The 22742-nt window shown below is 49.2% G+C and overlaps 1 protein-coding gene across 2 annotated transcripts in view; it reads right to left on the bottom strand.

The window, feature by feature from the left end:
* CERS4 (ceramide synthase 4) overlaps positions 1 to 19486 on the bottom strand; it is a 95520-nt gene extending 76034 nt beyond the window's left edge. Inside the window, exon 1 of one of the 2 annotated variants that reach the window (XM_083484013.1) lies at positions 19382 to 19486. The gene's annotated coding sequence lies outside the window, so the exon portion shown is untranslated. Of the gene's footprint in view, positions 1 to 154; positions 783 to 19381 lie in introns of those variants that run through there. The other variant, XM_083484011.1, reaches the window with a different exon arrangement.
* Between the last annotated feature and the right edge of the window lie 3256 nt (positions 19487 to 22742).

Below are 22742 nucleotides of genomic sequence, written 5' to 3' on the forward strand. Positions count from 1 at the left end.
GACGCCGGCTGATGCACAGCCCTGGGGCGCTGTCGCTTCCAGAGCGCGCTGCCTGGGCACTGCCCCTTTTCCCCGGGGAGGGGGGGGACCCTCCGTCTCTCTCCCCCGCCAGCCCCCCCACCCACGCCAGCCCCCTCCCTGCCCGCATCCAGACCTGCTGCTCCGGCGCGCGCGTCTCCGCCGCTTCTCCGAGGCGCCTTCCGTCGGCTCCGGAGTTCGCCGGAGCTCCGGGTCAGGGTGGAGGGAGACGGGGCGGCCCCAGGAAGGAGGAGCCCCGAGGAGGCGGGCAGAGGCGCTCTCGCTTCGCCTTCCCTCCTTCCCTCCCTCCCGCCTGCGCTTCCCCCTCCTCCGGGGCCGAGAGGGAGGAGCGGAGCCTGTGGATCATCGAGAGCGACGGGGAAAGGCGCCGGAGCAGCCGTGCCTCTGAGCGCGCGCAGAGCGCGGCCAGACCAAAGCGCAAAAACGCACGGGCGCCTTGTTCTTGTTGTGTTGGTTGGTTGGTTTGCTTGCTTGCTTGTTATGAAATAAAAAATAAAAATGGGGTCGGATTCTCCCCGCGAGGGGGGGGGGGGGGCGCCTGGCTGGCCGTGCCTCTGAGCGCGTGCAGAGCGCGGCCAACCCCAAGCGCAAAAACGCGCGCCTTCTTCTTGTTGCTGGTTGGTTGGTTGGTTGGTTGGTTTGCTTGTTATTAAATAAAAATAAAAATGGGGTCGGATTCTCCCCGCGAGGGAGAGGGCGCCTGGCTGGCCGTGCCTCTGAGCGCGTGCAGAGCGCGGCACGCCCTAAGGTCCAAAACGCACGCACGCCTTGTTTGTTTGTTTGTTTGTTTGTTTGTTTGTAAAAGGGGCTCTTTCCTAGGATTTCTTCTGGGTCCTGGAAGGTGTGGAGTAATAATAATGAAGCAGGGCCTCTGAGCGTGTGCAGAGAGCTCCCGGCTCTAATGGCGAAAATTATGTTTGCTTGCTTGCTTGTTTGCTTATTTTTAAAGGGTTTCCTGGGATTTATTCTGGGCACTCAGTTTTGGGCCCTGGAAGGTGTGGAGAATGAAGCAGGGCCTCTGAGCCCGTGCAGAGTGCCTTTCACCCTCCCCAATGGATAAAAAAAGAGGGTTGGGGTTTTTTTGGGGGGGGCTGTTTAAGAGAGGCTCAAGCATGGGTGTAGCCAGTAGGGACAGCTGCCCTCCCGTCAAGTAAATAAATAAAAATGCTTAACTAAAAGCAGAAATGGTAGATTTTAACAGATTTTTATTGACACCTTAAGGCCAGACGGTGTGGAATTAAGAATTTTTAGTTTTAATTATTCATATACCAGGTTCCCCTAGGTGGTGTTCATTTTTTTTATTTATTTATGTTAAATTTATAGGCCGCACTTCATCTCCCATTTCGTCCTCCCTGTGAGGTCGATGAGGCAGAGAGAGAAGAGGAGAAGAAGAGTTTGGATTTGATATCCCGCTTTATCACTACCCGAAGGAGTCTCAAAGGGGCTAACAATGTCCTTTCCCTTCCTCCCCCACAACAAACACTCTGTGAGGTGAGTGGGGCTGAGAGACTGCAGAGAAGTGTGACTGGCCCAAGGTCACCCAGCAGCTGCATGTGGAGGAGCGGGGAATCGAACCCGGTTCACCAGATTACGAGACTACCGCTCTTAACCACTACACCACACTGGCTCTCAGACGGTAACTGGAAACCTAGAGAGCAAGTGGGGTTTTTAAGGGGGCTCCCTCGCCTAGGATTTCTGCTTGGCACTCGAGGCTGGGCCCTGAACGTTGCTGGAATAATAAGAATCACATAGTGTAAGGTTACCAGATTTTTTTCAATGAATCCGGGGACACTCTTCAACTTCAATGGATTTTGTATGGAGACTGATTTGTAAATCTGGGGACTGTTCCCGGGAAACAGGGACGTCTGGTAACCTTATAGTATCTCTGAGTATCTGCAGAGTTCCTTTTGCACAATCCCAATGGATAAAACACAGGTGGCCTTTTAAATATATTTTTTAAGAGGCTCAGTAATCTTGGGATTTATACTCAAGTCTCAAAACTGGACCCTGGAAGGTCCGGTGTTTTGACAACAGCAGCGGCATGTTGTTGTTGTTGTTGAGTTGTTTAGTCGTGTCCGCCTCTTCGTGACCCCCTGGACCAGAGCACGCCAGGCATTCCTGTCTTCCACTGCCTCCCGCGGTTTGGTCAAACTCATGTTAGCAGCTTCGAGAACACTGTCCCACCATCTCGTCCCCTGTCGTCCCCTTCTCCTTGTGCCCTCCATCTTTCCCAACATCAGGGTCTTTCCCAGGGAGTCTTCTCTTCTCCTGAGGTGGCCAAAGTCTTGGAGCCTCAGCTTCAGGATCTGTCCTTCCAGTGAGCACTCAGGGCTGATTTCCTTCCGAATGGAGAGGTTGGATCTTCTTGCAGTCCATGGGACTCTCAAGAGTCTCCTCCAGCACCAGAATTCAAAAGCATCAATTCTTCAGCCATCAGCCTTCTTGATGGTCCAGCTCTCACTTCCATACATCACTACTGGGAAAACCATAGCTTTTACTATACGGACCTTTGTTGGCAAGGTGATGTCTCTGCTTTTTAAGATGCTGGTGGCACGTACATCGAATCAGTTCAAATCCGAGAGACGCGTCAAATAGGATGAAGTTTTTTTGCAGAGGCTCATTGGAAGAGAGCTGGCTTCGGCAGGGAGTAAAGAGACAATCTGGTGCACCGCAGGAGGGAATTCTAAACCCTTCCCCGCAATCTGTTGCCAAGATCTACGGCTTGTGGACACATTAAGACTCTCCTGTCCGGCATCTAAAACACGCACACAAACGGCCATCACTGAATGGTCTCAGATCCAGTCTCCACAATTGCCAGGTAGGTCTGGGAGAGACTCATTCAGTGTGAGCAATACTGCTGTAGACAGGCCCAGGAAGTGACGCTGCCAAATTTTTTAAAAAAGCAGCTTTCTGTGTTCCTAACTTTCTTTCTTTTTAAATATTTATTATTATTATTTTTCTAATTTACATTTCAAAATATTCATCCAAACAACCTTAAATCAACTGACTTCCCTTCTTCTCCTTCCACGGTTCATTCTGCATACCATCTATCTCTGCATATTTTACATGAACTGTTGTTGTTGTTTAGTCGTGTCCGACTCTTTGTGACCCCCTGGACCAGAGCACGCCAGGCACTCCTGTCTTCCACTGCCTCCCGCAGTTTAGTCAAACTCATGCTTGCAGCTTCGAGAACACTGTCCCACCATCTCGTCCTCTGCCGTCCCCTTTTCCTTGTGCCCTCCATCTTTCCCAGCATCAGGGTCTTTTCCAGGTAGTCTTCTCTTCTTATACCATTCAGTAATCCAGTGACTGATGAAGCGTGTAGCGAAAGCTGTAATATATCCAGAGAGGCGAAAGGTAAAGGTAAAGGGATCCCTGATCATTAGGTCCAGTCGTGGACGACTCGTGGGTTGCGGCGCTCATCTCGCTTTATTGGCTGAGGGAGCCGGCATACAGCTTCCGGGTCATGTGGCCAGCAGGACTAAGCCGCTTCTGGCGAACCAGAGCAGCGCACGGAAACACCGTTTACCTTCCCACCGGAGGAGTACCTATTTATCTACTTGCACTTTGATGTGCTTTCGAACTGCTAGGTGGGCAGGAGCAGGGACCGAGCAACAGGAGCTGACCCCGTCGCGGGGATTCGAACCGCCGGCCTTCTGATCGGCAAGTCCTAGGCTCTGTGGTTTAACCCACAGCGCCAGTCAAACAGGTCTGCTTTTGCCCACTCGCATTATTCTCACCAGGGTGGCGGCTTTGATTTGCCCTCCTGTGGTTGATCCATGCATACGACTTCGTGTTTCCAACTCAAGACCCATCGAAGGACATCACACCCAGTTCAATCTTTGAAAAACAGCTTTGAGAAACTTTTTCACATTCTCCAGTCTGCTACCCTTGCTATTGCTGGGGTTGCTGTTCTGTGATTGGACTTACGCTACTTGTTTAACGGTTCATTTATCCAGTCTGTATAACATTTATTGCACATGTAACTTGTTAAGATACAATTGTACATTTATCCACTCCATGTTTACAGTATCTCCAGGCCTTGTTTTGCACATGACACCTTTGTTGTTTGAATGGTTACAAGTCTATCTCTATTCTAGCTACTATTCTAGTAAATTTGGTTTTCTACTTAAAAGCCAGTTTGTGGTGGTGTTGTTGTTTTGTTCCATTATTATTACTGCCACCACATTTGATACTTTGTGTATATAGCTTGATATACGACAACTATCTTGAAATAGAGCGTTGCACTAGATACAATGTGAACACCCTTTTTACGTGTTATTCGGTCGCAGAAGTGATTTGGTCGTGAGAACAGCGCTGCAAAACCGAGGAGACCGAGTTTCGAATCGCAGAATTGTCGAGTTGGGCCAGAATGCAGGAATTTTAAGCAATGCCCATATGGGAATCGAACCTGCAACCTTGATGTTGCCAGCAGCACTATGCTCTAACCAACGGAGCTAGCCAGATGGCGCATTTTTGTTGCTGAGTCATTTAGTCATGTCCGACTCTTCGTGACCCCCTGGACCAGAGCACGCCAGGCACTCCTGTCTTCCACTGCCTCCCGCAGTTTGGTCAAACTCATGCTGGTAGCTTCGAGAACACTGTCCCACCATCTCGTCCTCCGTCGTCCCCTTCTCCTTGTGCCCTCCATCTTTCCCAACATCAGGGTCTTTTCCAGGGAGTCTTCTCTTCTCATGGGGTGGCCAAAGTCGTGGAGCCTCAGCTTCAGGATCTGTCCTTCCAGTGAGCACTCAGGGCTGATTTCCTTCAGAATGCAGAGGTTTGATCTTCTTGCAGTCCATGGGACTCTCAAGAGTCTCCTCCAGCACCAGAATTCAAAAGCATCCATTCTCCAGCGATCAGCCTTCTTTATGGTCCAGCTCTCACTTCCATGCATCACTACTGGGAAAACCATAGCTTTAACTATACGGACCTTTGTTGGCAAGGTGATGTCTCTACTTTTTGAGATGCTGTCTAGGTTTGTCATTGCTTTTCTCCCAAGAAGCAGGCGTCTTTCGACATACCATATTCATTTCTAATTCACACCCCATTCCTTATATTCAATTATGAACTTTTTGATTTTTTTACTTTTGTTTCCTCTCCCATTATTCGCCAGCTATCGTTTTATCAATTCCTGCTCCTTCCATAACAGCAACATCTTCCCTTAAAGAACGAAAGAGGTTTATGCCATCCCCTTGTCCGTCCACTTAAACATCATTGCTTATTATTTCTATATTAATTTTCCTTTCTTTTCCGTCTTGCGACGGAACGGCAAGCTGTTCTAAGATCACTGCAGCCCACCTGCGAGGTTTGCTGCACAGATCAGAGGTGACGGAGAGGAAAGGAGAAGCAATTGAAATGCAATTAAAAACCATATAGCACTCAGCACCGTGCAGTACCAGGCAGAGAGAATTTGCTAAGTGGTCCCCTAAGGCCCAAAGCAATTTTCAATCGGTCCCATGTGGGAGAGGAATTTGGGAAATGCTGATGTAGGTGGTTTTCTGGTTAATGGCTGCTTGGCAGACTAAGCATGGAGCTCTGACCAAGTTACAGTGGGGAGTTGGGTGGTTGTGGGGAGCTCACAAGTAATAATAATAATAATAATAATATATTTATACCCCACCCATCTGGCTGGGTTTCCCAAGCCACTCTGGGCTGCTCCCAACAGAATATTATTATTAATAATAATAATAATAAAGTGATAAAACGTCAAGCATTAAAACTTCCCTCAACAGGGCTGTCTTCAGATGTCTTCTAAAAGTCAGATAGTTGTTTATTTCCTTGACATCTGATGGGAGGGTGCCACCACCAAGAAGGCCCTCTGCCTGGTCCCCTGTAACCTTACTTCTCGCAGGGAGGGAACCGCCAGGAGGCCCTCGGAGCTGGACCTCAGTGTCTGGGCTGGATGATGGGGGTGAAGACGCTCCTTCGGGTATACTAGGCCAAGGCTGTTTAGGGCTTGAAAGGTCAACACCAACACTTTGAATTGTGCTCGGAAACCTACTGGGAGCCAATGGAGGTCTTTCAGGACCGGTGTTATGTGGTCTCGGTGGCTGCTCCCAGTCCCCAGTCTAGTTGCCGCATTCTGGATTAATTGCAGTTTCGAGGTCACCTTCAAAGGCAGCCCCATGTAGAGCGTATTGCAGTAGTCCAAGCGGGAGATAACCAGAGCATGCACCACTCTGGCAAGACTGTGGGCAGGGAGGGTCTCAACCTGCATACCAGATGGAGCTGGTAGACAGCTGCCCTGGACACAGAACTGACCTGCTCCTCCATGGACAGCGGTGAATCCAAAATGTGGGGCATAGGAATTCGTTCATTATTATTTTTTTCAAAATATAGTCCGCCCCCCCCCCCACAAAGTCTGAGGGACAGTGGACCGGCCCCCTGCTGAAAAATTTGGTGACCCCTGTTCTTAGCAAGCCTAGGTAACGGTAAAGGACCCCTGACCATTAGGTCCAGTCGTGGCCACCTCTGGGGTTACAGCGCTCATCTCGCTTTATTCGCCGAGGGAGCCGGCGTACAGCTTACGGGTCATGTGGCCAGCATGACTAAGCCTCTTCTGGCGAACCAGAGCAGCGCACGGAAACACTGTTTACCTTCCCGCCAGAGCGGTACCTATTTATCTACTTGCGCTTTGACGTGCTTTCGAACTGCTAGGTAGGCAGGAGCTGGGACGGAGCTCACCCCGTCGCGGGGATTCGAACCGCCGACCTTCTGATCGGCAAGTCCTAGGCTCTGTGGTTTAACCCACAGCGCCACCCACGTCCCCTTAGCAAGTCTACTTAAATACCATCTGTGAATATTTTCAGGTCATTCTCCGGGTGTGCTCCCATTTTACAGGGGGATAACTGAGGCCTAGCAGGAGAGGACTGGCCTTTGCCAAAGTCCGAGCCCAGATCAAAACCTGCTCTTCCCTCCCTCTTACTTTCCCCGCCCTCGGCCTGCCAGCTCCCCCTCCCTGGGACTGTCCTGCGCGATCAGCCTTGAATAGGCCGTCTTGACCAGTGCAAAGTTTTAAATAAACAGCAGAGGTCAAAAGGCATTCATTCCGCCTCTTTCCCTTGGAAGGTTCTCTATTCTGCGGGGGACAAGAGGCTGCCTAGCGATCAACTTTTGTGTTTCCACCTAGCGAAGGCTCCCTCTCCATATTCTCTTAGGCCGCAGAGGAAAAAAAGCCTTTACAGTAACTAATATTCTTTGGACAGCTGTGCCGATCACTTAGCCGACAAGCTCCTTTGTAATCCAATTCTGGAGAGCATACTGTACAAACCCGCCCCGTGCCAACTTGGCACGGCCCGCTCGCTGCTGGCACCCCTGGGCGGTTCTGACGTCGCGACTGCACACAAGCTCAGAGCGGCACCTCGCGCTCGACCCAGCAAAATGCAAAAAACACACAACAACCCACAACCTCGAACAAACGGCTGCAGTTTTGCCTGCCCAAGTCTAGCAGGCAGGTTGTTAGCCCTGCAGACAGGTGTGACGTAAAGGTGGGAAGGCACAGAGTCACCCCCAAGTCTCCCTAAAGGAGGGGTGGGAAACCTTTAGCAGAATGAGGCCCATATTCCCTTCTAGCTAAAGGCCCCGGGGCCACATGTTGGCTCTGGGCGGGGGAGACGGAAAGGGAGGCAATTGAAACGTGAGCACACCTGACATTTCTCCGAGGAAAATAGGGACATCCTATTCCAGGGGTTGACGCTGTGGGTTAAACCACAGAGCCTAGGACTTGCCAATCAGAAGGTTGGCAGTTCGGATTCCCGCGACGGGGTGAGCTCCCGTTGCTCGGTCCCTGCTCCTGACAACCTAGCAGTTCAAAGGCACGTCAAAGTGCAAGTAGATAAATAGGTACCACTCCAGCGGGAAGGTAAACGGTGTTTCCTTGCGCTGCTCTGGTTCGCCAGAAGCGGCTTAGTCATGCTCGCCACATGACCCGGAAGCTGTACGCCGGCTCCCTCTGCCTGTAATGTGAGATGAACACCGCAACCCCAGAGTCGGCCACGACTGGACCTAATGGTCAGGGGTCCCTTTACCTTTACCCCGCTGCTATGGGAAAGCACGCCTTGGTTTAAGAAAGCTTCCAGCATATATAAAATCATAATAAAACATTAAACATTAAAATAAAACTTCCCTTGGGGGTCCAATAACTCCATCACCTCTAACATTTCTCCAATGAAAATAGGAGCATCCTAGGGAAAAGCGGGATATTTTGGGATCAAATCGGAAACTGGGACGGCTTCTCTAAATCAGAGATGTCCCTGGAAAATAGGGGCACTTGGAGGGTCTGCTATTGTTGCAGAAGAGGGGTTTAAACCACTCTGATGATTGTCGTTTCACAAGGGGAATAGGGGTCTACGAGCCTCTCTTGACCTTCTTAACAGACTACATTTCCCAGGATGCTTTGGGGGGAAGGCCTTATTGTTTGAGAACAGGGACATTCTAAGAAAAATAGGGACATCCTATGGAAAAGAGGGACTTTCAAATCGGAAACCGGGATAGTATGCTACAACAGCAGCAAGAATACTCATTGCAAAGTACTGTATTGGAAGACACAAGATCTACCCACTCTGGAAGAATGGCAGATGAAAGTGATGGACTACATGGAATTGGCAGAAATGACTGGCAGAATCCGAGACCAGGGAGAAGAGTTGGTGAAAGAAGAATGGAAGAAATTTAAAGACTATTTACAGAAATATTGTAAAATTAATGAATGTTAGAAGGATGTTGGATAGAAACTAAGGGGTTTCCAGCTGTAATGTTTTAGGAGATATGAAAAAAAGGTTTATAAATGGGTAAAAGCTTAATGGTAAGGATTTGCTGAACTAACAAATTGAAGTGGAATACAAAGAAGGGTATGAGGAGGTCTGGGGAAATAAGCGCAAGGAAGATATGTTATGGAAAATTATTTGTTTTTTAACTGTTTTTATGTTGTATTTTGTTTCTTTTTTATTTTTTTTTCATTGTTATATTAAAAAAACTTTAATAAATATCTTTTTTGGGGGGGGAACAAATCGGAAACCGGGATGGCTTCTGTGAATGCGGGACTGTCCCTGGAAAAGAGGGAGACTCGGAGGGTCTGTCCTCCGGCTCATCCCTGACCTTGCATTTCCTGCATGCTCCAGGCAATCTGCACATTCTCCGGTCAGGATGCAGAGTCTCCAAGAAACGTACTCTCCCCCCCCCCTTTCCGTTGAGAAATGTGCAGTTATCTATATCCTTGGGCTGCTGCTTCTCCCCTGCTTAATCTTACATGGCCCAAGAACTTATCAGCCAGACGGTAGGAAGACGTGAGGGTCCCCGATAAAGATTATCTTTCCCCCCTGTTAACGGAAAAATCCGAGGGCTCCCTTGGACAAAAAACAAAGACACCAACCAGGATTACTTGGAGCAAAACAGCAGCCTGTAGGCTTGGCCTTTATTGATCTGTTGCAACAGGGTGCTCCCCTCACCCGCAGGAGAGAGGAAGGACCCAGAAAAATGGTGTGCAAGGCCTTATAAAGACTTTTGAAATTGCCACCCTGTAGATCAAGACCACCCCCAGAAACATCATACATACGTCACAGAAGGGGTGTAACCTAAGACCACCCCTCAGATCCATCACACCTACATCACAGAAAAGGCGGTCTAAAACAGAAATATGAATATTGTTTTTCTCCTGTTGTTGTTTATCTCCTGTCTGGCAGCTTACTTGATTGGATTGCCTGGGGAGCCTGGCCAGTCTTTTGTAATGCTAAATACTTAGTTCCTGGGCCAGGTCACAGGCTCACACCCTATTCATATCTTAAATGTGCCCTTAAGGCAGGATTTGTGAGGAAAGAGACAATGGGGAGGTTTCCCACTTTGACCTTGCAGAGAAAACATTGGCTCAGTTTAGGAGTCAAAATGGTTCCAGGTCGGTCTTCCTGTGCTGATCTATGTACGTGCTTGGTTGGTACACTTAGGAACATTACCATATATCTAAGACCATAAAATTCCTATCATAGCCCAAGACCTATCCCCTTGCTTATCAGCCGGATGGTAGGAAGATGTGAGGGTCCCTGATAAAGATTATCTCCCCCCCCCCTGTAAACCGGCCCCAGCTGGTGAGATTGCAAGTGCATTCACATGACAAGCGTACGCTGGGTTTTTGTTTCAAAGCTCCCTCATTTATCTTGTCCATGCGAATCCTGGGAACTGTAGCCGATTGAGGAGCTGAGAACCCTGTTAGAAATCTGATGGGGGATTCAGAGTCCCTGACGGAGCCGTAAGTACTTTATCCCTGCTGGCAAAGGAATCGGAGAATCGTGGAGTTGGATGGGACCCCCAGAGGTCCTCTATCCCAACCCCTTGAGATGCAGGAATCTCAGCTAAAGCATACATGCCAGACAGCCACCCTACCTCTGCTTAAAAACCTGCAAGGAAGGATAGTTCGCCATCTTCCCGACGGAGACCCTTCCGCAGTCAAACAGTAGAGTTAAGGGCAGTGCCAGATTTACGTATAAGCTAAACAGGCTATAGCTTAGGGCCCCACTCTCTTGGGGCCCCCCAAAAAATTTAAAGGGAAGAAAACCTGGATGTACATTTCCAAAACATAAGACAAAAAACAAATAAAATAAAACCTACTATTATGTACTGAGTTGAATAGGATCCAAACTGCAGCAGTCTGATTGGTCCTAGAACAATAGGATCCAAAATGCAGCAGCCTGATTGGTCCTAGAACAATAGCATTCAGAATTCAGCAGTCTGATTGGTCCTAGAACAATGCAGCAGTATGATTGGTTGGCAGGAACCACCCAATCCTGCTCCAGATAGAAGTGAATCCACAACCTGATTGGCTTACAGTAGAATTCCGGAATTAGCCAATCATGTGCAGCCCATTGTGTAAATAATGTATATAAAGCAGATACTGTGAGGGGACTTTCATTCATTCCTCCTCACCACTATGAGCTGAATAAAGAGCATGAAATCACTTTGCAACTCTGAGTATATTTCACCTACATACAGCAACAGTATTTTGTGGTGTGTAGGCTCCTGTGATGTAAGTCATGGGCCCCGCCTGCTCCCTAAAACATCCCTGGTTTGCTCCTTTCTGACGCGGGTGGTGCTATGAGTTAAACCACTGAGCCTAGGGCTTGCCGATCAGAAGGTCGGCGGTTCGAATCCCCGTGACGGGGTGAGCTCCCGTTGCTCGGTCACTGCTCCTGCCAACCTAGCAGTTCGAAAGCACGTCAAAGTGCAAGTAGATAAATAGATTCCACTCTGGCAGGAAAGTAAACGGTGTTTCCGTGCGCTGCTCTGGTTCGCCAGAAGCGGCTTAGTCCTGCTGGCCACATGACCCAGAAGCTGTACGCCGGCTCCCTCGGCCAATAAAGCGAGATGAGCACCGCAACCCCAGAGTCGGCCACGACTGGACCTAATGGTCAGGGATCCCTTTACCTTTTATATATGTTGGAAGCTGCCCAGAGTGGCTGGGGAAACCCAGTAAGATGGGTGGGGTATAAAGAGCAAAATCATTATGATGGAATGGGACGTCCCTATATTTTCATCGGAGAAATGTTCGGAGGGTATGGAATAGGACAGTCCTAGCAAATCTCAGCCCCTTTAACAGACCACATGTTATGTACTAAACTTGGATCCTAGAACACTATGCAAGTAGGATCCTAGAATGCAACAGCTCATTGGCTTGCACGAGAAAACCAATCAGGCTCCAGGAGGGAAGCAGAATCAGCCAATCAGACGGGACTCATTGTGTAAATATAGTGGTACCTCAGGTTACAGACGCTTCAGGTTACATACGCTTCAGGTTACAGACTCCGCTAACCCAGAAATAGTACCTCGGGTTAAGAACTTTGCTTCAGGATGAGTACAGAAATCATCCTCTTGCGGCGCAGCGGCAGCAGGGGGGCCCATTAGCTAAAGTGGTGCTTCAGGTTAAGAACAGTTTCAGGTTAAGAACGGATCTCCGGAACGAATTAAGTACTTAACCCGAGGTACCACTGTATATAAAAGCCTGAGGTTTGTGGGGGCAACAAAATCCCTGTTTTACAAGCTGCAATTAAGAGCATGAAATCACTACAGGACTCCGAGTCATAGCTGTCAACTTTTCTTGCGAGGAATTCTATTTGGAATCCTATTTCCCTTAAAAAAAGGGAAACGTTGACAGCTATGCTCCGAGACTATTTCACCACAGTTCCCAGAATCCTTTGGGGGAAGCCACGGTGGCTATTTAAAGCTGTATTGTAGTGTTATAAATGCAGATTGTGAACGGGACTTGAATGGTTCCCCGCAGTGTCGAGAACACTGTTTCCTGCTGGCCGTTTTGCAATCAGTTTCGGATGCCTCTCTGCCTTCCACACAGACACATTTTTGGCTCTAGGCCTGGTCCTGTTGGAGAGAGAGAGAGAGAGAGAGAGAGAGAGAGAGAGAGAGAGAAAGATCTGGTGGGCTTCCTCTTGTCCCTTCAGATGGTGGCGCACACATTTCCTCTGCCCTCCCCAGTCAGCAGTCCTCGAGCGAGGCAACCTCGTTTGGCTAGCCAAGGATTCCCCCAGGCAGACCTCACCCTTTGACTCCAAACGCTCCTCTTTCCCCCCTCCCGCCCTATCTGATCCTGAACACGAGTTGATCTTTGGACAGCACATCAGCAAAAAAAAAACCCCAGATCCCTCATTCACCTAATCTCGCACCGAGAGCTGCTGACATGTCACCGAAGAGCGATTGCGCTCACATCTCTCCCGACGATCCGGATGGGGCAATGTCTGTGAGACGGCTGGATTGTGCTGACACCAGATCTCCGGATTTCTTGGAAAGGAAGCGAGGACATGGCCACGGGGAGGGCTGCGAGGCTAGGAATTGTCTCTGGGAAACAACCAGGGCCTTGTTTCTGCCCGGATGGGAACTGATGTGCCATCTGTGTGTGTGCGCGCGCACGCTTTTTCCTTTTCACCAAATCTGGCGTCTGCTTGGACTCCCAACCCTGAGCTCAGTCGCAGCTTTGACCTGCAATTACCAGGCCTCTGAATCTCTCCCAGAAAAACAAGGCAGAAGGTCTTTATCCTCTAATCCCCTTATCTCAGGGGTTGCGATAACTAAGTGGTCCGGGTACAACTCTGCTCATTCTTAGACCATTCAGTAAATATGTTCCCTACATGTGCCTGGTGGTTTGGAGGGCTCTCTGTCCTGAAGACCTTACAGTTTAAAAAAGGTCAAATCTTCACATACTGGCTTGGCTCGCTTGTGAAACCAAACCATGGTTTGCTCATTATTAAACCATAGTTTGCCGGCGTCCTGCTCAAACCCATGCATATAATTTTTAAATTACCGTATTTTTTGCACCATAACACTCACTTTTTCCCTCCTAGAAAGTAAGGGGAAATGTCTGTGCGTGTTATGGAGGGAATGCCTGCGGGTGGCATGCCTACGGATTTTCCTCCTCTAAAAACTACGTGCGTGTTATGGTCGGGTGCATGTTATAGAGTGAAAAATACGGTACATTTTGTTCCACAACTTAACGTGCTCATTTTTACATCCTTGAGATATCAATGACTTCTTCTCTTTCCATGGTTCATTTTGCATAACATAAACCCCTGCATATTTTACAAAAACTATACCATTCAGTTTTCCATTATTACGTCCTTCAAAACTTATTTACACTGTTGAATTTTAATATATAATATATATAATATATATAATATAAAGGCTGCCAACGTTTTCAGGTGTATACAACCCCCCCCCCATATATTCAATAAATGTTTTCCAATCTTCTCTAAATGTTCTCTTTTTCTCTTCTTGTTCTCTTATTCTATATGTTAAGTCTGCATCTGAACATACTCCATCAGTTTAAGTGGCCATTCTTCTTCGGTTGGGACCTCACTCATTTTCTGTTTTTGGGCTAACAAAACCGGGGCTGCAGTAATGGCATACATAAATAACTTTTTTTTTCTTTTCTTTTTTTGACACATGGGAATTTCAGTCTGAATTATCCCCAACAGAAAGGACTCTGGTTTTGTTTTTTTTGGGGGGGGGGAGTACTTTTAAACATTTCCCCCCCAATTCGTTATAAATTATTTCCCAATACTCTTTTACCCTTTTAAAAGTCCACGACACGTGAAAGAACATTCCTTCTGTATCTTTGCATCTCCAGAGTTTATCTGATTCAGTCTTATGCATCTTTGCAAGCCTAAAGGTAAAGGTAAAGGTGCTCATAAAAAGCGAATATTATTGTCTGTGATGGGTAAAGGTAAAGGCACCCCTGACCATTAGGTCCAGTCGTGGCCGACTCTGGGGTTGCGGCGCTCATCTCGCTTTATTGGCCGAGGGAGCCGGCGTACAGCTTCCGGGTCATGTGGCCAGCAGGACTAAGCCGCTTCTGGCAAACCAGAGCAGCGCACGGAAACGCCATAAGGTGGCATACAAATTTTTATTTTATCTGTAAGCTGCATTGAGTCCCAGTCGGGGGAAAGAACGGGGCTAAATAAATATATCATCAACAGCATAGAATTGCTATAGCCCCAAGGATACCCCCCAACCCCCTGCAAGAAGGAATTGTAGGAATATTGCAGGAGTATCATTATTCAGATGGGATGTGGGTGGCGCTGTGGATTAAACCACAGAGCCTAGGACTTGCCGATCAGAAGGTCGGCGGTTCGAATCCCCGCAATGACGGGGTGAGCTCCCGTTGCTCGGTCCCTGCTCCTGCCAACCTAGCAGTTCGAAAGCACATCAAAGTGCAAGTAGATAAATAGGTACCACTCCGGCGGGAAGGTAAACGGTGTTTCCGTGCGCTGCTCTGGTTCGCCACAAGCAGGTTAGGCATGCTGGCCACATGAACTGGAAGCTGTACGCCGGCTCCCTCGGCCAATAAAGCGAGGTGCCTTTACCTTTACCTTTATGCCACCCTATATCTGCAGGTCTCAGCATAAAATCACAAGATAAAAAAACGAAATAATAAAGACGAGAACGACCCAATAACACCCCCCCCACCAACCTACACACTTCCCATTTAAAAGCAGTATGAGGTGTTAATTGACCAAAGGCCTGGTTAAAGAGGAACGTTTTCGCCTGGCCCATAAGATGTATAATGAAGGCGCAAGGCGAACTTCCCTGGGGAGCCACTGCAGAAAAGGCCCTGTTCTTGCGTTGCCACCCTCCGGACCTCTCAAGGAGGAGACACATGAAGAAGGGTATCAGAGGATGATCTCAGGTCCGGGGGTAGGTTCATATGGAGAGCAAAGTCCTTGTTGCTGCTTTGGTGGAAAAAAGCAAACCTGCCTTTGTCTGTTCAATGTGCGGAGGACAAGTAATGGCGGAAGAGGTGTCTGCAGCCTGCTGCTGCAGAGGAACGGCATTTTGGGGAATGTGGCCTGACGTGGCCGAGCAAAGTTTGCGCAGGGATCCGTCCCTTGGCATGGGCACCTGAGTTTTGCAACGACAAGCTGCTGGGGGAGGGGTACCCAGCGCACCGTCAATGCCACTGCGAGGTGCGCTCGTCCCATGCACCGTGGGCACCCAGCCATGCGGGGTACAATCCTTGTTTTTAAAGGCCTTGCCAATAAGCCAGGACTGCGATAAGGGGCTATAAATAACCCGCGTCACGAGAGAGCTTTATGCTCACGGCTTCCTGCCGAAGCAACACATATGGGTTAGCATTCTGTGTCTCTCCGGAAATGAGAGAGGGAGACGTTGGTGTGTGTGTGCATTGGAGCCAAGAAGCCTTTGGTAGCCAGCAGCCAAAGCCAGGGGAGTCGACCTCTACCTCTGCCCCACGGGACCCACTTGCTTTGGTGGCAAAACCCCTGCAGCTTTGGAGAGCCAAAAGACAAACAGCTCCGGCCCTATCATTGGACAAAGGGAGACGGCCGCTCCAGTCGACAGATCTTGAAAGGCCCAGAGGGCTGGATGGAATATTGGTATGAATCAGAGCTGAGGGCCTTGACTTAGAAGGTTAATTATAGCAGAAAGAGATTACCGTAATCGGAAATTGAAGCTCCTTGCAGGAAGTCTGACATCTTTTAGCTTGGCTTGCCCGAAAAGAAATAGCCAAACGACCTGCAACCATTCTTAATAAAACCATAGCAAAGCTGTTGGTCTGAGTCTGAACTCTGTGACACACTGGGCAATAGATATAGGTCACAATATAGATTTTAACCTCTGGGGAAAACTCTGGAAAAGTGACTTGAATTTCACAGCATGTTATTCTTTCAAGGAGAACTACTTGAAAATAATTCACAGATGGTATTTAACTCCGAGTAGGCTTGCAAAGGAGGGACGCGGGTGGCGCTGTGGGTTAAACCACAGAGCCTAGGGCTTGCCAATCAGAAGGTCGGCGGTTTGAATCCCTGTGATGGGGTGAGCTTCCGTTGTTAGTAGATAAATAGGTACCACTCCAGCAGGAAGGTAAACAGCATTTCCGTGCGCTGCTCTGGTTCGCTAGAAGTGGCTTAGTCCTGCTGGTCGCATGACCCGGAAGCTGTATGCCGGCTCCCTCGGCCAATAAAGCGAGATGAGCGCTGCAACTCCAGAGTCAGCCACGACTGGACTTAACGGTCAGGGGTCCCTTTACCATTTTTATCATTATTCATCCAGCTCAGTAGTGTCTACACTAACTGGTAGCTGCTCTTCGGGGTTTCAGGCAGCTGCTGGGCTGCTGGCAGGAACCCAACCTGGTACTCTCTGCCTGCCTGTCTCAGCTTACAACGTACAGAGGCCAAGATGCTTGTCTTATCAGCAACTGCTTTGTGAATGGCCAATGCTGATAACATGAAATCATTGCTGGGTTTCATTTTCTGCATGGCAGTTGCCTCTGACCTCGTTTGTTCCCCTCTTAACCACATCCCAGACATGCGCGTTGATACAGAAACACAAACAGACGGACAGCGACTCAATAAATAATGCCTTTGCAACCGGTCAGCAAAAAAGAAAAAAATGTTTACCACAGGACTTCCTGTTGCTTCTGCTACAACAGAGTTATTTATTTACGTATTCCATTAATACACCATTTCCTCTGCCCACCCCCACCCCCCGGCAACCCTGTACGGGGAAGGTTTTTTTAAAAAAATGTTTTATTCTGTTTATATATACAGTGGTACCTCAGGTTAAGTACTTAATTCGTTCCGGAGGTCCGTTCGTAACCTGAAACTGTTCCTAACCTGAAGCACCACTTTAGCTAATGGGGCCTCCTGCTGCTACTGCTGCTGCACGATTTATGTTCTCATCCTGAAGCAAAGTTCTGAACCTGAGGTACTATTTCTGGGTTAGTGGAGACTGTAACCTGAAGCGTATGTAACCCGAGGTACCACTGTATGTTCAAAGCCACCCAGAGTGGCTGGGCTGGGGCAACCCAAACCAGTCAGATGGACAGGGTATAAAAAAATAAAAATTATTATTATTACTATTATGATGATGGAATACGTTGTCCCTAGCTTCATCAGAGAAATGTCGGAGGGTATGAGAACCTCATTTGCTCCTAAACGCAGGGGTCAGCAACCTTTTTCAGCTGTGGGCCGGTCCACCGCCCCTCAGACCATGTGGTGGGCCGGACTATATTTTGGGGAAAGAAATGAGCGAATTCCTGTGCCCCACAAATAACCCAGAGTTGCATTTTATATAAAAGCACACATTCTACTCATGTAAAAACAGGCTGATTCCTGGAATTGAGAAGGCGATTAGGCTGCATCCTGGGCCCCCGGGCTTTAGGTTGTGTAAAAGTAAAGGGACCCCTGACCATTAGGTCCAGTCATGGACGACTCTGGGGTTGCGGCGCTCATCTCGCTTTACTGGCCGAGGGAGCCGGAGTACAGCTTCCGTGTCATGTGGCCAGCAGGACTAAGCCACTTCTGGCGAACCAGAGCAGCGCATGGAAATGCCGTTTACCTTCCCGCCGGAGCGGTACCTATTTATCTACTTGCACTTTGACGTGCTTTCGAACTGCTAGGTTGGCAGGAGCAGGGACCGAGCAACGGGAGCTCACTCCGTCGCGGGGATTCGAACCGCCGACCTTCCGAGCAGCAAGTCCTAGGCTCTGTGGTTTAACCCACAGCGCCACCCGCGTGCCTTTCACATCCCTAGTAGCGTTCAAAATTCCCCAGGTACCAGGCATGTTTTGCAACTGGCGGCGGGTCCAGTTGCAACTATGTGGAGATTTCTGTTGGCAGCCACAGCTGGTGACCACAGTTAAAAAAACCTCTGCCTTGCTCCATAGTTAATTTGCATTTCCAATGTGTGTGCTTCTCCTTCTTGGATTCTGGGACAAGCAAATTGTTGTAAGAGCAAGCGACACTCAAGCATTGCAGCTGAGATCATAGAACCGTAGAACTGCAACATTGGAAGGGACCCCGAGGGGGAATAGATGTTCCGTTGGGGCAGCCAAGACCTAGATTAAAGTGGTGGCTGTGGTCTAAACTACTGAGCCTTTTGGGCTTACCGATTGGAAAGTCGGCGGTTTGAACCTCCCGTTGCTCTGTCCCGCCTCCTGCCAACCTAGCAATGTTTCCGTTCTGCTGCAGTTTGGGTTCTGCAGAAACGCCAACATTATTCTGGGTTGCCGTTTGCCGTGGCCAAATTTACCAATGCAATTCTTTACACGATCGTCGCAGCATTCATTTGAACGACGGCAGCAGGGGGCGACATAATCAATATCACACCGGATGAAAATATTGATCCCAAACTTCAGACGGTGGGGAGGGTATGACGACAGAGAACACCAATTATATTGTCCAAATCTCTCCATTCACTCACCCATTATTCCCCCCTTCTCCCTTCTGCCTCAGTATCCCCCCCTGCAACCACCTTCCTTTCCAAACAGGTCGAGATTTGATCGAATCCCTCCATAGATCACACATCAAAAGCGCAAGCAGAATCCATTTCGACTCCACCATCAGAAAGCCTAAGCGCATCCAAGATGCCACATCAACGCCTACGCAAAATGAAACATTTTGCTGCCACAGCTCAGTTCTACAAATCAAAAGGGAGCAGGGCAGGCGAGCATGGAAGCGAACCGGCATCCTTGAAAAACAGACTCTCCACCGCAGTTGTCCAAAAGGGATTCCAGATCCCTTTCCACGAGCTCTGGAAGACTTCGCCGCGAAGGAAACTCTCAAGCCAAATGCACTTATAACAGAAAGCTCGCTCCGATATTTCATAGAATTGGAAAGGGCTCCAAGGGTCATCCAAACCAACCCCCTTAGAAAGCACCCTCTGAGGCTCCTCGGCTTTTACAATCCTATTCCTGGCAGGCACTCAACAGGCCTGCGCTTTTGCAAAACAGCACCGGTCGGATTTCTGTCTGTCGCACCCTCTGTCTCAGGGTGCGGGGCAGGAAGAGGCGAGGTGGGCACACCTGGGCATATCGGGGCAGTTTCCCACTTACCTTCTCCGGCTGCAGCCGAGGCGAGAGCTCTTCACCCGTTCGGAGAAATTACTGAAAGTGAAGTGTTGGCCGGCCTTGGACTCTGCGGACCAAAGTTTATTAGCTGATGGCTGTCGGGAGACGAATGCCAGAGAGTTAGCAGATCAATGTCTGAAGCCACGGGAGGGAGGGGGAGCCCGGCTGGCTGGCAGGAACAAAAGGCACATGATAACTAGACACCTTTCCCCCAGAGCAAGATCTTCTACGTGGAATTTGTTGTTGTTGTTTAGTTTAGTCAAACTCATGCTGGTAGCTTCGAGAACACTGTCCCACCATCTCGTCCTCCGTCGTCCCCTTCTCCTTGTGCCCTCCATCTTTCCCAGCATCAGGGTCTTCTCCAGGGAGTCTTCTCTTCTCATGAGGTGGCCAAAGTATTTCGTGGGATAAAGGGCAGTAATTTCCCGCGGAGATTAGCCGAAACCTCGAAATCGCAAGAAATACCAACAACAGAAGAATGGCAGATGAAGATGTTGCATTTTTTGGAGCTGGTCGACCTGACTGGAAGAATCCGCGGTCAGGAAGAAGAGGAGATACAAGAGGATTGCAAGAAATTTAAAGAATATTTAGCTAAATATTGTGATGTAAGAGAAATAGAAAATTCTTGGAAGTAATAAATAGGCTTAGGGGTAGAATAAGAATGTTGTTGCTTAGTCGTTTCGTCGTGTCCGCCTCTTCGTGACCCCACGGACCAGAGCATGCCAAGCACTCCTGTCTTCCACTGCCTCCCACAGTTTGGTCAAACTCAGGCTGGAAGCTTCGAGAACACTGTCCCACCATCTCGTCCTCTGTCGTCCCCTTCTCCTTGTGCCCTCCATCTTTCCCAACATCAGGGTCTTTTCCAGGGAGTCTTCTCATGAGGTGGCCAAAGTCTTGGAGCCTCAGCTTCAGGATATGTCCTTCCAGTGAGCACTCAGGGCTGATTTCCTTCAGAATGGAGAGGTTTGATCTTCTTGCAGTCCATGGGACTCTCAAGAGTCTCCTCCAGCACCAGAATTCAAAAGCATCAGTTCTTCGGTGATCAGCCTTCTTTATGGTCCAGCTCTCACTTCCATACATCACTACTGGGAAAACCATAGCTTTAACTACACGGACCTTTGTTGGCAAGGTGAAAAATCAGACAGCAGAGAATAAAAATATGTGGTAGTAAATATTAAGGATCAGAATATTAATAAAGGAGAAAGGTAAAGGTACCCCTTCCCGTTTGGGCCAGTCTTGCCAGACTCTAGGGTTGTGCGCTCATCTCACTCTATAGGCCGGGAGCCAGCGCTGTCCGCAGACACTTCCGGGTCATGTGGCCAGCGTGATGAAGCTGCATCTGGCGAGCCAGTGCAGCACACGGAACGCCGTTTACCTTCCCGCTGGTAAGCGGTCCCTATTTATCTACTTGCACCCGGGGGTGCTTTCAAACTGCTAGGTTGGCAGGCGCTGGGACCGAACGACGGGAGCGCACCCCGCTGTGGCGATTCGAACCACCGACCATGCAATCGGCAAGTCCTAGGCGCTGAGGTTTTACCCACAGCGCCACCCGCGTCCCCCAATAAAGGAGAAGAGGTTAGTAAATGAAAGGAATCCATATACTGTAATTAGAAATATGAATTTGGAGAACTATTATATAGGTGATATAATGAAATTCAGTTAGAGGGGTTTTTAGGAAGTCTGTTAGCAATGTAGTGAGAATTAGGTATTTGAAGAAATAATGTTTCTTTGCCTTTAGTTTATTGTTGTAATGTGTGTTTTTCTTTGTCGTGTGTTTTGGTACGTTTTTTCTGTGATAAATGTTGAAAATCATTAAAAAAATGGGGGGGGGAGTAATTTCCCGCGGAATGGGGGTGAGAAATGGCTCCTGCTGCCCCTGAGGTCTGCTGAGATATCACGGCGCACCTCCAGGTGGAATTGCAGAATCGTAGAAACGTAGAACTGGGAAGGAACCCAATGGCCACTGGGCAATGCAGGTGTGATGGCCTGGGATTCGGACTCGGAGGCTGAACCTGAGGAATCCCCGCCTGCACAGGAGTCCCCGCCTCCAGAACCAGCAGAGCCGGGGCTGGGGCTTGAGCCTGAAGGGTCCTCACCTGTGCTGGGTCCTCAGGTGAGTCTGCTCTGGCCCCTGAGGTGATGGAGGACCCATTGCCTGCAGGTGCTCCACTCTCAGCCCCGTCAGGGGAAGGTGAGGTTGCCTCTGGGTCCGGGAACCCTCCAGCCTCTCCTGAGCTGCAGAGACTCAGGGCAGAGAGGCAGAGGGAACTAAGTTCCCGCAGGAGGAGTGCTCGCCTCCAGGCCAGGAGAAGCGATTCACCTGTGGACCGGGGCCGCCCTATGCCTCAGGGCAGATAAAAGCCGGCCAGCCCCAGCCCCAGGTTGCGGGAGCAACATTGTTGGTTGCTAGTTCCTGCCTGAACCCTGTCTCGCTCTTCTGCCAGAGTTCCTGACCTCACCGGACTCCCTGCCTTGGACCCAGCTACAGCTTTGATGGACAGCCTCCATACCGCAGTCTCAACCTCGGACTGGATTTGGACCTTGCCGCACGGTTAGCCCCTGCGACCAGCACAGCAGGAATCGCAACTTGGGCATCCATGACGGATGGCCAGCCACGGTCTTTCTGTCTGACCTGCCCTAGAGGGTTGTTGTGAGAGAGGAACGTAGGAAGGGCAGAACCATGTTGCCTCCTTGAGCTCCTGGGAGGAACAGCAGAACTTGCAAGTGTCCGTCTTTTCCAGGGACAGTCGCAGATTTACAGAAGTTGTCCCGGTTTCTGATTGGATCCTGGAATGTCCCACTTTTTCTTGGGGAAATGTTGGAGGGTATGGAATAGGATGTCCCTATTTTCATGTGAGAAATGTTGGAGGGGATGGAATGGGATGTCCCTATTTTCATCAGAGAAATGTTGGAGGGGATGGAATAGGACGTCCCTATTTTCATCGGGGAAATGTTGGAGGGGATGGAATGGGATGTCCCTATTTTCATGGGAGAAATGTTGGAGGGGATGGAATAGGACGTCCCTATTTTCATGGGAGAAATGTTGGAGGGGATGGAATAGGACGTCCCTATTTTCACGGGAGAAATGTTGGAGGGGTGGAATACGACGCTCCAATACTTTGGCTACCTCATGAGAAGAGAAGACTCCCTGGAAAAGACCCTGATGTTGGGAAAGATGGAGGGCACAAGGAGAAGGGGACGGCAGAGGACAAGATGGTTGGATAGTGTTCTTGAAGCTACCAGCATGAGTTTGACCAAACTGCGGGAGGCAGTGGAAGACAGGAGTGCCTGGCATGCTCTGGTCCAGGGGGTCACAAAGAGGCGGACACGACTAAATGACTAAACA

The sequence above is a fragment of the Podarcis liolepis genome (assembly GCF_965112155.1).
Source record: "Podarcis liolepis genome assembly, chromosome: 18".
NCBI lineage: Eukaryota > Metazoa > Chordata > Lepidosauria > Squamata > Lacertidae > Podarcis > Podarcis liolepis.